Source organism: Octopus bimaculoides, chromosome 10, assembly GCF_046866305.1.
Source record: "Octopus bimaculoides isolate indiv1 chromosome 10, ASM4686630v1, whole genome shotgun sequence".
NCBI lineage: Eukaryota > Metazoa > Mollusca > Cephalopoda > Octopoda > Octopodidae > Octopus > Octopus bimaculoides.
The window spans coordinates 24,683,632-24,697,026 of NC_142937.1; the positions used below are offsets into that span (position 1 = coordinate 24,683,632).

At 37.0% G+C, this 13,395-nt stretch overlaps 6 non-coding genes across 6 annotated transcripts; 1 reads left to right on the forward strand and 5 right to left on the reverse strand.

Moving 5' to 3' along the window:
- Positions 1 to 979: 979 nt before the first annotated feature.
- On the forward strand, positions 980 to 1,051 carry Trnae-uuc (transfer RNA glutamic acid (anticodon UUC)). Its single transcript has one exon. It is a non-coding gene; the product is annotated as a tRNA-Glu (tRNA).
- Positions 1,052 to 3,106: 2,055 nt separating this feature from the next.
- Positions 3,107 to 3,178, reverse strand: Trnae-uuc (transfer RNA glutamic acid (anticodon UUC)). Its single transcript has one exon. It is a non-coding gene; the product is annotated as a tRNA-Glu (tRNA).
- A 2,452-nt stretch (positions 3,179 to 5,630) lies between these two features.
- Positions 5,631 to 5,702, reverse strand: Trnae-uuc (transfer RNA glutamic acid (anticodon UUC)). The gene has a single exon. It is a non-coding gene; the product is annotated as a tRNA-Glu (tRNA).
- A 2,006-nt stretch (positions 5,703 to 7,708) lies between these two features.
- On the reverse strand, positions 7,709 to 7,780 carry Trnae-uuc (transfer RNA glutamic acid (anticodon UUC)). The gene has a single exon. It is a non-coding gene; the product is annotated as a tRNA-Glu (tRNA).
- A 4,535-nt stretch (positions 7,781 to 12,315) lies between these two features.
- Positions 12,316 to 12,387, reverse strand: Trnae-uuc (transfer RNA glutamic acid (anticodon UUC)). Its single transcript has one exon. It is a non-coding gene; the product is annotated as a tRNA-Glu (tRNA).
- An 826-nt stretch (positions 12,388 to 13,213) lies between these two features.
- Trnae-cuc (transfer RNA glutamic acid (anticodon CUC)) lies at positions 13,214 to 13,285 on the reverse strand. The gene has a single exon. It is a non-coding gene; the product is annotated as a tRNA-Glu (tRNA).
- Positions 13,286 to 13,395: the final 110 nt, after the last annotated feature.

Consider the following 13,395-nt stretch of genomic DNA (forward strand, 5'->3'; position numbering starts at 1 on the left):
CTATTTACATCCCTGTTCCAACATTTCTCATGACTTTCTTCATTAAAACTTATCAAATCTTCCGTCGTTAAATGTCTTGTCATCGTAGTACTATCATCACGCACAAAATGTCAGCTTCTAAATCTTGTTTTCTGATTGGATAAAAATAAACAAACATTAAACCTCTATAATATTTTTCTAAAATTTTTCTGGAACAAGTGAATAACATCAGCTAAATCGTGAAAAATTATATCAATATACGACATTTGAAAGCATTTCCCATGATTAAAAAATTTCAAAAACTGTGAACCAAACAGAAAAAGATCTTTTCTATTCTGTGTTTGTTTTGTTCATTTCAAGATGATAATCTTTAGAGGAAATAGAAAAGTCCGAATGTTTAATAAATTTACCGCCATTTGAGATTTTAGAGAGAGAGAGAGGGGATGAGAGGGAGGACAAGAGGGAGGACGAGAGGGAGGGAGAGATAGAGACACAGAGAGACAGAGACAGAGACAAAAAGCTTTGGCTTATTCAAATTTTCTTTTCATATTCAATATGCTCTATGTTCCATCAAGGCAGGTCTGATCTCTCACACTTACCCTACAATGCCATTCTAAAACTAAGCAATCACAGCATCGAAATTGTGAAAGTCACAAGATAATTCAGGATTAATTTAGAACAATGTGAATAAATAAGGTAAATTAATCTGAACGCCTAAGGGTTAAACGTAAATACAATGTCAAATTGGAAAGTGGAAAGAGTTTAGGAATTTCATACTAATCGTTGGATCGAATCTTCATTATTTACTGATTGTTTATGACTTTAAATATGTTACATAATTATAATTTTGCTACTGAACCACACACTTTACACTAAATGCATCCCTAAATATATCTCTAGGCGAATGACTATCACGTAACGGCAGTCAGCAAAACGAGGTCACCGATGAAAGAAATACATTTATGATAAAGTTATAACTATTACGCTTAAACAGCAGCTCTCCCATGTGGTCTAGTGGTTAGGATTCCTGGCTTTCACCCAGGCGGCCCGGGTTCGATTCCCGGCATGGGAACGCTATGTTTTTCGTTTTTTCTTTTAGGTAAATTTTAAAGGATTTTTATTGATATATTTTCAGCGCTTTCATGCACGGCTTATATATATATATATATATATATATATATATATATATATATATATATATATATATATATATATATATATATATATATATATATATATATATATATATATATATATATATATATATATATATATATATATATATATATATATGGGAGAATTTACGAAAATAAAAAACATACGAAAACAGGTGGTGTAAACAACAAATGGATGTATTAGTTTAACGCTCGGGAATAGAGAAAGTCTTTGACATTTGGAGCTATGCTCTTCAACTGAAAGGAACACAGAAAGAAATAAGGAGAGAAACAAGGAGAAAAAAGTATATAAATGTAGTGGTATATATATATGTACAGTTGTTACATTCGCTTTTGTTCTTGGGAATCGTACAGGCGCAGGTGTGGCTGTGTGGTAAGAAGAATTGCTTCCCAACCACATGGTTCCGGTTTCAGTCCCATTGCGTCGCACCTTGGGCAAATGTCTTCTACTATAACCTCAGGCCAACAAAAGCCTTGTAAGTGGATCTGGTAAACGGAAACTGAAAGAAGCCAGTCATATATATATATATATATGCATGTATAAATTAATGTGTGTGCTTGTGTGTATGTGTGTCTGGGTTTTTCCAACCGTCATCGCTTGACAACCTCTGCTGGCCGGTTGGGCAAAAGAGAGACCGATAGAATAAGTACTAAGCTTACAAAGAATAAGTCCTGGGGCCGATTTGCTCGACTAAAGGCGGTGCTCCAACATGGCCACAGTCAAATAACTGAAACAAGTAAAAGAATAAGTAAAAAAAATGTAAGTATACACGGTATCTGATGAGAATGAAGGGAAATATAGCACAGTATAAAATGGTTAAAAAAATAAAAGAAAGAACCCCACTGTTCAAGATTTCCCTGAACACCAAGAGCAAATGCCCTCTTCAATTCTCTTTCTCCGACTCACAGGTCTACACTTAGAGAAGTACCATCCACTCTTGCCATTTTCACAACTCACATCCACCTTTCAATAAACCCACCCTCAATTTTCTTTGCAAGTGAAACTTTAAGAAGTCAATGCAGGGAATGTATATGCCCTCATGCCTTTCAGCCTTGTCTACCAAACAACCTCTTTCGTCACCCCGAGAACGTTTCGTCTCCCCGAGAACGTCGTCGCACTTCCCCGTCACTAAACCTCTATAAATTTCTAAAGCGAAACATCTGCCGATCCATTACGACGTTCTAGGTGCTAGGTGCCCAGTCTCGGTCTTTTTTTTCACCCAGGACTGCAGCTCCGTCAAGGAGCTATAGAAAGAAGAGTCCCGCAAACAGAGCCCACACATGTTCGCCACCCAGAAATCGTTGCAGGTTGGCGTAATCTGAGGGCGTGTCTGCGCATTAGGTGCCACGATCTCTAATTTTGGTTAAAGGCCGGCAATTTTAGGGGGAGGGGTTGGTCAATTATATAGATCCTAATATTTAAGAATCGAGAAGATTAACATCTTGTTAATTGTTTTCTAATACATATTTATTATGTAAGAAATAAAAGGTAGGACAAACTGAGAAAGAGAACACAGGTTTGATTGAGGTTAATCGAAGGAGAACGAGTAGACTGGTGGCGTTGATGCAGTTGATGTCAAACTTAAATGAAGAATGTTACATTAAAAGGTCACTTTACTGTAGAAGTAACCGCGAATCGAACCCAAGTTTCCAGCTAGTAATGATAACCACAAAAACCACACGTGAACATTGAGTGTTGCATGCAATAATCATGGCTTTATCAAAGATATAAGTGACTAAGTGATACAAAATAATCTGTTTAAAAATTAATTCGTAATATCTGAAAATTATCTCCTTTTCTGTCAGAGTCACGATCACCACTAGGGTTTTGTTTTCCTTGTCCAAGATGAACGTTTTAATTATTTAAGAATCTTACTTTTTTTGTAGCATGATCTTTAAGTTAAATCCAACAAATTTCTGAAGTAAGAAAAAAAAACAAAAAATAATAAGTATTCCCATGCCGGGAATCGAACCCGGGCCGCCTGGGTGAAAGCCAGGAATCCTAACCACTAGACCACATGGGATTACTGTTTTTCAGCTATGATAGTTATACATTTATCAACAATATATATATCTTTCAATGATCGTTGATATTGTTGCTGACTGTTGTTACTTCATATTCAATCATCAAATGAGGCATTTCGATTGAAGTATCTTGCCCAGAGAGACAAATGCAAACTATGTAACTTAATTAAAGTCATTAACTACGAGGAATTAACGAGCATTGGATCTACCAAATTGTCTGAAATTCCTAATTCCTTCACCAATTTTGAATCCGATATTGTATTTACTTTAAAATGAAAAGACAAATTCATTAAGCAAAACTCTCTCTTTCTCCGTCTCTTTCTATCTTCTCTCTCGATGAAAATCTCAAACAAAGGTAGACTAATTAACCATTCAGATTTCTCTGAGGACTATAAATAAAATCCATGTATCTGGAAATAAACAACGCAAACGCAGATTGGAAAAGTAAGTAAAACGCACAATGAAACAAAACAGAAAAATGTTTAAAATTCTTTCGCCATTCAACAGTTTCGAATCCGACAAATTATATTTACAGTAAAATAAATAATAATTTCAGTCAGCAAACCTCTGTCTGTTTGTCTGTCTGTCTGTCAGTCCGTCTCTCTGTCTCTCTCTCTTGCTCTTCCCTATCCCCTCTCTCCCTCTCTCCATCCTCTCTTCTTCTCCCTCTCTCTCACGATGAATATCTCAAGCAAATGTAATCTTATTAAATATTCAGATTTCTCTATATCTTTTACTCTTTTTTACTCATTTTTATTTGTTTCAGTCATTTGACAGCGGCCATGTTGGAGCACCGCCTTTAGTCGAACAATTCGATTCCAGAATTTATTTTTTGTAAGCCTAGTACTTAGTCTATCGGGCTCTTTTGCCGAACCGCTAAGTTACGGGGACGTAGACACACCAGCATCAAGCGATGAGGGAGGACAAACTCAGACACACAAACATATATATGATGGGCTTCTTTCAGTTTCCGTCTACCAAATCCACTCACAAGGCTTTGGTCGGCCCGTGGCTATAGCAGAGACACTTGACCAAGGTGCCACACCGTGGGGCTGAACCCAGAACCATGTGTTTGGTAAGCGAGCTACTTACCACACAGCCACTTCTACGCCTTCCAAAGATAATAAATAAAATCCGTGCAACTGGAAATAAGCAACACAAACCCAGAATAGAAAAGCAAATTAAGTAGATGATGAAAAATCAAAAACCCAAACAGCTCCCTCCACAATAACTACTTAATGTGTCCTCATTGCTCCACCTTGTGTGATCCTGAAATCCTAATTTAGGGCCGGGATAAGACCCAAATAGGCCCTAAGCACTTAAAGGATTCTGGAGCCATTATATATATGTAATTCGAAATATAAACGATAATAAATCATGAAATATATTTTTATTTTCAAAATGAATCAAAACTAACAAATCGACCCCGAATCGTTGAAAGAAAAAGTCGATCTCGATGGAATTCGAACTCAGAAAGTTTAGACGGACGAAATGCTGCAAGCATTTTGTTCGGCGTAGCGACGATTTTGCCGTCTTTCCGCTATTTAAAATATTAATAATCTTTTTTACTATAAACACAAAACCTGAGACTTTATTGATTCCGAAAGGTGGGCTGCAAAGTCGACCTCGGCAGAATTTGAAACCAGAACGTATAGACAGACGAAATACTGCAAAGCATTTGTCCGGCATGATGACGATTCTGACCGCTCGCCGCTTCTAAAATGATAATCTTTTCTACTATAGGAACAAGGCCTGAAATTTTGTGGGAGGGAGATTCTAGAATTTGAGAATCGGGAACATTAACATCTTGTTAATTATTTCCTAATACATACTTGTTATATAAGGAATAAAAGATATGACAAACAAAGAGAGAAAGAGGGAGAGAGAGAGAGAGAGAGAGAGAGAGAGAGAGAGAGAGAACTATATTTTGGTTAAGGTTAGTCAAAGGAGAACGAGTAGACTAGTGGCGCTGATGGAGTGGATGTGAAACTTAAAGGCAATATCTTGTATTAAAAAGTCACTTTACAGCGGAAAGTGCCGCGAATCGAACCCGAGATGCCTGACAGACATCTAACGAATCATAACCTCATGGTAACACTAAGTGCTGCATCAGCCGAACCCGGGATGCCTGAGAGACATCCAACGAGTCATAACCACATGGGAACACTAAATGTTGCATCCAGTTGTGTCTTTATCAAACATTCTCTCGAATATGTGATAAAAAGACACGGTAGAAATAAATTTTTCTAATTAATTCGTAATTTCTTCAAATTCTCTCTCTCTCTTTGTGTCACAATCACCGCTAGGATTTCACTTTCTTGTCCAAGTGGTAGATTTTAATTATTTAAGAGTTTTACTTTTATTGTGGTTTGAACTTAGGAAAATAAATTAAATTCACGAATCGATTCAAATAAATGTTATTCAAGTGAAGAAAAAGAAAAGAAATGAGCGTTCCCATGCCGGGAATCGAACCCGGGCCGCCTGGGTGAAAGCCAGGAATCCTAACCACTAGACCACATGGGACTGGTGGTTTTTATTATCACAAATTATGTCTTCATCAAAAGAATTTATTTTTCCTCAGCGATTGTCATTGTTGCTAGTTGCTGTTATAGTATTTTCATTTATGAAGTCAGACATTTTAGAATCAAGTATTTTCCTTAGAAGGGAAAATAAAACTGTGAAACTTAACAGAAGTCATAAACTACGAGTTAATGTTGAGAAATTGATTGGATAAAAAAAAAAAAAAAAAGAAATGTCTGAAATACTTTTGCCATTCACAAGATCCGAATCCGATAAATTATCATAATATCTACAGTGAAATAAATAAGAAATTCAGTCAACAAGAGTCTGCCTGTCTGACAGTCTCTCTCTTTCACGACGAAAATCTCAAGCAAATATAAACTTATTAAATATTCAGATTTCTCTATATCCTCCATAGATTATATAAATAAAATCCGTGCATCTGGAAATAAGCAACGTAAACACAGAATAACAGAATAGAAAAGCATGTTAAGTAGATGACAAAAAAAGAAACAAACAAAACAAAACAAACAAAAAAAAGACAGCTCTTCCCCACCCATCAAAAACAACTTAAGGTGTCCCCATGGCTCCATCTTGTGTGGACTAATTCAGGGCCGGGATAAGACCCAAATAGGTCCTAAGCACTTAAAGGATTCTAGAGCCATTATATATATATGCAATTCAAATTATAAGCGATAATAAATCATAAAATATATTTTCATTTTTTTAAATGAAACAAAACTAACAAAACTGATAAATTTTTTGTGGGAGTGGCTAGTTGATTACATCGAGCCCGAAATGATGAAAGACAAAGTCGATCCCGACGGAATTTGAACCCTGAATGTATAGACGGACGAAATGTTAGAAAGTATTTGTCCGTAGGAACAAGGTCTGAAATTTTGTGGGGGTAGGGCAGTCAATTGAGGCGCAATGGCCCAGTGGTTAGGGCAGCGGACTTGCGGTCGGAGGATCGTGGTTTCGATCCCAGACCGGGCGTTGTGAGTGTTTATTGAGCGAAAACACATAAGCTCCACGAGGCTCCGGCAGGGGATGGAGGCGAACCCTGTTGTACTCTTCCACCACAACTTTCTCTCACTCTTTCTTCCTGTTTCTTGAGTAACGCTGAGTGGACTGGCGTCCCGTCCAGCTGGGGGGGAACACATACGCCATAGAAACCGGGATACCGGGCCCATGAGCCTGGCTAGGTTTTGAAAGGGCGACGCTTATCGTTTTTTTAGGACAGTCAATTAAATCGGCCCCTATGATTGACTGATACTTGTTTCATCGACCCCAAAAAGATAAAAGGTAAAGTCGACCGCAGTGCAATTTGAACCCAGAAAATAAAAACGGATGAAATTCTGTAAAGTATTTTGTCAGAAGTGCTGATGATTCTGCTAGCTAGCCACTTTTAATATAATAATATGAGTCTCTAAATTTGGCCCAAGGCCGGCAATTTTAAGGGTTGGGGTTATCAATTACATCGATCCTAGTATTTGAGAATCGGGAACATAAACTTTTTAATAATTTCCTAATACATACCTGCTATATAAGTAATAAAATATTACAAATTAAGAGAGAGAGAACAATATTTTGATTAAGATTAATTAACGGTGAACGAGTAGGTTGGTGGCGAATGCTGCATTAAAAGACACTTTTCTGCGGAAATTGCCGAGAACCGAACACGGGATCTAACAAATCATAACTCCATGTTGGAAGCAGCAGCTATGTCTCTATCAAACGTTCTCTTGAATAAGTGATAAAAAGGGGTCGTGTAATAATTTTTTAAAAGTTAATTCGTAATTACTTAAAATAATCTCTTTTTCTTTGTGTCACAATCACAGCTAGGATTTCGTTTTCTTCGTCCAAATAGTAAATTTTAATTATTCCAGAATTTTACCTTTATTGTCGCATGAACTTAGGCAAATAGGTTACATTCACGAATCGATTTAAGCAAAATTTAAACAAATTTCTTAGGCCATTTTATTTAAATGAAGAAAAAAACATAAGCGTTCCCATGCCGGGAATCGAACCCGGGCCGCCTGGGTGAAAGCCAGGAATCCTAACCACTAGACCACATGGGAGTGCTGGCTACAATGTCTCATAGTTATAGTTTTATCAGTATTTGTCATTGTTACTGCCTGCTGTTACGCGATATTCATTCCATCAAGTGAGGTTTTTAGAGTAAAGTGAGTGGTTGAGTAGCAAAAATATAAATTATACAACATATTTACAGTCACAAACAACCAATGTTGAGGATTGGCACCCACCAAATAGTCTGGAATTCCTAACCTCTTCATCAGTTCCGAATTTGACATTGTATTCACTTTAAAATGAAAACTCTCTCTCTCTCTCTCTCTCTCTCTCTCTCTCTCTCTCTCTCTCTCTCTGTCCGACTCTCTTTTTGTCTCTTTCACTCTCTCTCCCTCCTTCACCTTCCCACTGTCACTCTCTCGCGATGAAAATAAACTCATCGAAGTCTTTTATTCTGTCATTTGTTTCAGTCATTTGACTGTGGCCATGCTGGAGCACCGCCTTCAGTCGAGCAAATCGACCCCAGGACTTATTCTTTGTAAGCCTAGTACTTATTCTATCGGCCTCTTTTACCGGATCTGGCCAGTTTCAACAAGTTAAATATTAAATATTTTGGCCTGCTAAGGCAAATAAGTTAAATTTACGAATTATTTAAAACAATTTCTCAGGCCATTTTATTTCAGTAAAGAAAAAAAAAAAAAGAAGAAAAACTTAGCGTTCCCATGCCGGGAATCGAATCCGGGCCGCCTGGGTGAAAGCCAGGAATCCTAACCACTAGACCACATGGGAGTGCTGCTTCTCAATACTCATAGTTATAGCTTTATCAAAAGTATTTCATTTTCATCGGTAGTTGTCATTGTGACTGACTGCTGTTACGCTATCGCCATTCATCGAGTGAGGCATTTCGAATAAAGTGTCTTGCTCAGAAAAACTAACATAACGATGCAACATATTTAAAGTCATAAACTTGAAGTATTTAACGAGCACTGGATCTATCAATTTCAAATCAGACATTGTATTTACTTTAAAATGAAAGGTCTCTCTCTCTCTCTCTCTCTTCTCTCTCTCTCTCTCTCTCTCTCTCTCTCTCGTTCTCTCTCTCTCTCTCTCTCTCTCTCTCTCTCTCTCTCTCTCTCTCTCTGAAAGTCTCAAACAAGAGTAAACTTATTAAAAATTCGGACTACTATTTCCTCTAAAGATTATTAATAAAATCTATTCATCTTGTATAACAAAAAAAAAAAAAAAAAAAAAAAGCCAGTGGATCCTTTCTGTTTGGCTGACACTTTTCGAAATGTCAAAATTAATTTAAGATTTTCAAATGAGGTATATTAATATAATTTTTCACGATGAATTTGATATTTATTCACTTGTTCTAGAGAACTATGAAAGCAAACCCAGAATGGAAAAACAAGTTATGTACATGATAAGAAAACAACAACCTAAAATAGAAGCAAAATAGAACAACTTAATGTGCCCTCAAGACTCCATGTTGTCCTGAGAGGGGGAAAGCCAAAATTGATCATGGTAGGATTTGAACTTAAAAATAAGGAGAGTGAAAGAAGGCAAGGGAGTTCATATTGCTTTGACAAAATTAAATGAACATGTTACCTTACTGCAGCGGTTCCCAACAAGATTACATACGACCTGTTGAGGTCTGTATAAGATTTTTGGAAACATACGCTAGCGAAAGAGTAAATTGAGGATCCGTAATATCTTAAGTGTCCTCGTAAAATTTTGATTTAAATGTATTTATTGCAAGAAACAGCTTGGTTACTTTCTCTAACGTTTTACATAGTTCAGCCTAGGCAAGTTAATGTGTGAATAGCAAAATAAGAATTTTGATAGCAGTACCTATGAAACTAATTTTTAAAGATCGAATTGCTATGGAAATCCATCACAATAGATTCGTAATCAAAGGACTCCATATATAACAAATAAAATGGTAGAGAACCACTGTTTTACGGTAACATATATCTACACAGGGAATCGAACCCAAGACAACTGAATAAAAATCAGAAATCCTATCCACTAGACTGCATGAGACCGCTTTTCTTTAGCCTCCCAGTTATGTCTTTATCAAGGAGGAATTTCAACCATGTTTCGTAGTCTGCTACCACAACAGCTCCTTTAAAGGATCCAGTTAGCTCAAGACATCATCAGGAGGAACCAGCTCAAGACATCATCAGGAGGAACCTCTACCGTTTTGACGTGGCGGGGCCCTTCCTTTTGGAGGTGTCTTCAACTCTGGTGTTGGGTGCATGTCTTCTTTTACTGTTTGTGACTGTTCTAATTCAACTGTGGAATGTCCCTCGCTATGGTTATTTTCCAGGAGGTTCTGGCCACACGTCTTACGGTTCATCAACCCGCGTTGTTGAATTACTTTCTTCTGACATACCTTCCCTTGGTGGATTAGGATCCAGTTAGGATCAAGACATCATCAGGAGTAACCACGTCCGGTTTCGGCCACTTTGATCAGTAGTTGTCACTGTTGCTAGTTGCTGGTACATTATTTTCATTTATTTTTTTCGTTTGCCATTACGTTCTGAGTTCAAATTCCGCCGAGGTCAACTTTGTCTTTCATCCTTTCGGGGTCGATAACTTAAGTACCAGTTGCGTACTGGGGTCGATCTAATCGACTGGCCTCCTCCCCCAAAATTTCGGGCTTGTGCCTAGAGTAGAAAGGATTATTTACTTCACTACAGCGGTTCCCAACAGGATTATATGTGACCCGCTGAGGTCTGCGTAAGATTTTTGGGCATACGGTAGCGAAAGTGAGCGAAGGTAAAGAATATGCACACCACCCGTTTTCGGCGTTTAGGGTTAAGGTTACGCCGAAAACGGGTAGTGTGCGCATTCTTTTCCCCCCGTGTGTGTGTGTGTGTGTGTGTATGTTCGTGTCTGTTTGTCCCCCCCCCCCCCAGCATCACTTGACAACCGATTCTGGTGTGTTTACGTCCCCGTAACTTAGCGGTTCGGCAAAATATACCGAGAAAATAAGTACTAGGCTTACAAAGAATAAGCTCTGGGGTCGATTTGCTCGACTCTAAAGACGGTGCTCCAGCATGACCGCAGTCAATTGACTGAAACAAGTAAAAGAGTATTAGTTTAAGTGTTCATGTAAAGTTCTGATTTTAATGTATTTATTGCAAGAAACAGCTTGGTTTCTTTGTCTAATGTTTTACATAGTTCGATCTACGCAAGTTAATGTATGAATAACAAAATAGGAATTTTGAAAGAAATATCTATCAAACTAGTTTTTAAACATTGAAAAGGCTATGGGGATCTACCAGATTAAAATACTAATTAAAGGTGTCTATAAGTAAAGGTTAATTGAGAGCCCTTGCCTTTCTGTAAAGTATTCTCACGCCAGGAATCGGACCTAGCCCGCTTCGGAATCCTAACCATTAGACCACATGGAAATGATAGCTATTTGTTCTTGTAAATAAGATTTTACCGATAGTGTTGCTGCTGCCCGAATATTGTATTATATTCGGCCTAAGAAAAGAAAAGTAAAACCTAAGGACCGGACTTGAACACTCCAACTAGGAGTTAGCAGTATGTTCTGGGTACATAGAAACTGTGTGAAAACACTTGTCTGGAAAATCACCAGTTTCTCACCCAGAATTTCAAATCACGGAAAGAAATCGACATCAACAAATAAAGCACACATATATACTCATATTTTTCTTTACTTCACTTATAAAACTCTAATAGCCTTAGAGCAGCAGGAATGTTCCCAGTGACCATGTCTCTCATTTACTGCTTCGGCTGTAGCAATTCAACCAAATTATGTTGATTTGTTGGTATTCATTTAACCTACTCTATTTGGAATTAAGATTAGTCGTTCAAATGGAATTTGAAATTAGAACATAATGGAATAAATTGAAAAAGCGAAGAGCATTTAATCCGACACTTCAACTTTTCTGATAATTTATGGTTCTTCCTCCTATCATCATATGTAATTGTTGTTGTTGTTGTTGTTTAGTGTCTAGTCAATCCTGACTAATAAAACCCACGAGGGAAGCATTGACCATCTGTATGTCTTACTTAGCAATAATGCTTCTCGGACAACATTATCAAATGAATTATTTGATAATGTTGTCCTAGATTGGCTTGTCTTTTAAACACAGCACGAATTTATGTGAAGAAGATTTAGTTGATATTTCTAGCAGGTCTAGAGAGCACATAATACTTCTTCCCCCGTTGCTTCGTTCTACCGTTATGTTAAATAAGATATGGCTAGTGTAGTAGAACAACTGATAAGTTCACAACTAACCGAAACGAAATACAGCTTTATTCTACAGATGAACAGACTTCACTTTAAGTATATTAAGAAAAGTTTTGAGAATGCATGTACCTCACAACATCTTTTATCCCTTCCAAACAAAGTCAATTCAGCAAAGAAACAAAAATGATGAAATGTGATTATTTTAATATTCATATTTATCATTGGAAATATTCTTGTTAAATCCACGAAATTAGCGAAAAACATATTTAAACGTTATCAATAGAGAAATGAAAAGCTTACCATAAAAATAATGTTTCAATACATAGATATAGCAAAAAAAGAAGCAAAAAAAACTAGTTCCCATGCCGGGAATCGAACCCGGGCCGCCTGGGTGAAAGCCAGGAATCCTAACCACTAGACCACATGGGAAACCTGAATAACGATACTTTTAATAAACATATACTGCATCATTGACTGTGATTGCTGTTGATTGCTGATAGGTTATTTTTACTCATGAATTGAAACGTAGAATAAAGTGTCTTTCACAGAAACAAAACTAAAATCTTACAAAAGATTTAACCTCACAAACTAGAAAGTGGTAATGACCTCTTGTAATGCATCAAATGGCCCACAATATTACATTCAGTCATTTATTTCACATCCAAGGTTTCAATTTATCAACAAATCACAAAGCAAGAAAAATCAGCATGCTCATGTTAAATTTCTTTTAACGACTTGTAATTTTTCTAAGTTTCACCAAATATGCTTTAAAAAAAATACAGTTCTGATGTGGTTTTGCATGCTGATGTGAAAAATCTTATTACTTTTTATCTAGAAATTAATAAGGAAGTTATAAGCATCCAAAGTTTTGTAATTTTCGCGAATCGAATGCCTCCGTTGCCAAAATATCGAAAGTCGCGACTCTCTTGTCGTGGAAATGACCACAAAGATAAAACAAACGAGGACGAAACTTTCGCGCGTTTTCTCGACCTGCTAGAAATAGCTTACAGATTTGGTGTTGATAAGATTTAGATCTACCGCATTATCCGACATACTTTCACCAATCACCAGTTCCTGAGAAAAGAAGGTAAATGACGAATAGAGAAGAGGGTCTTCCTATTCATATTTTCCCAACGGAATATAAACGTGTAAGTCGATGATGTGAGATAAAAACACTTGAAATTTACTAATGAATAACAGAATTAGTTTGCATTAAAAATACTATTACAATACTTGATATACGAAAAGTGAAAAGTTCCCACGCCGGGAATCGAACCCGGGCCACCTGGGTGAGAGCCAGGAATCCTAACCACTAGACTACATGGGAACACCGTGTCTCAAACGTAACTGTTACTACTTTATAACTATTTTATAAAAAGGGCAGTCTTAGAAGTATATCTTCATGGCTAGAGTTTCAGTTTGCAGTTGAAGGGATTA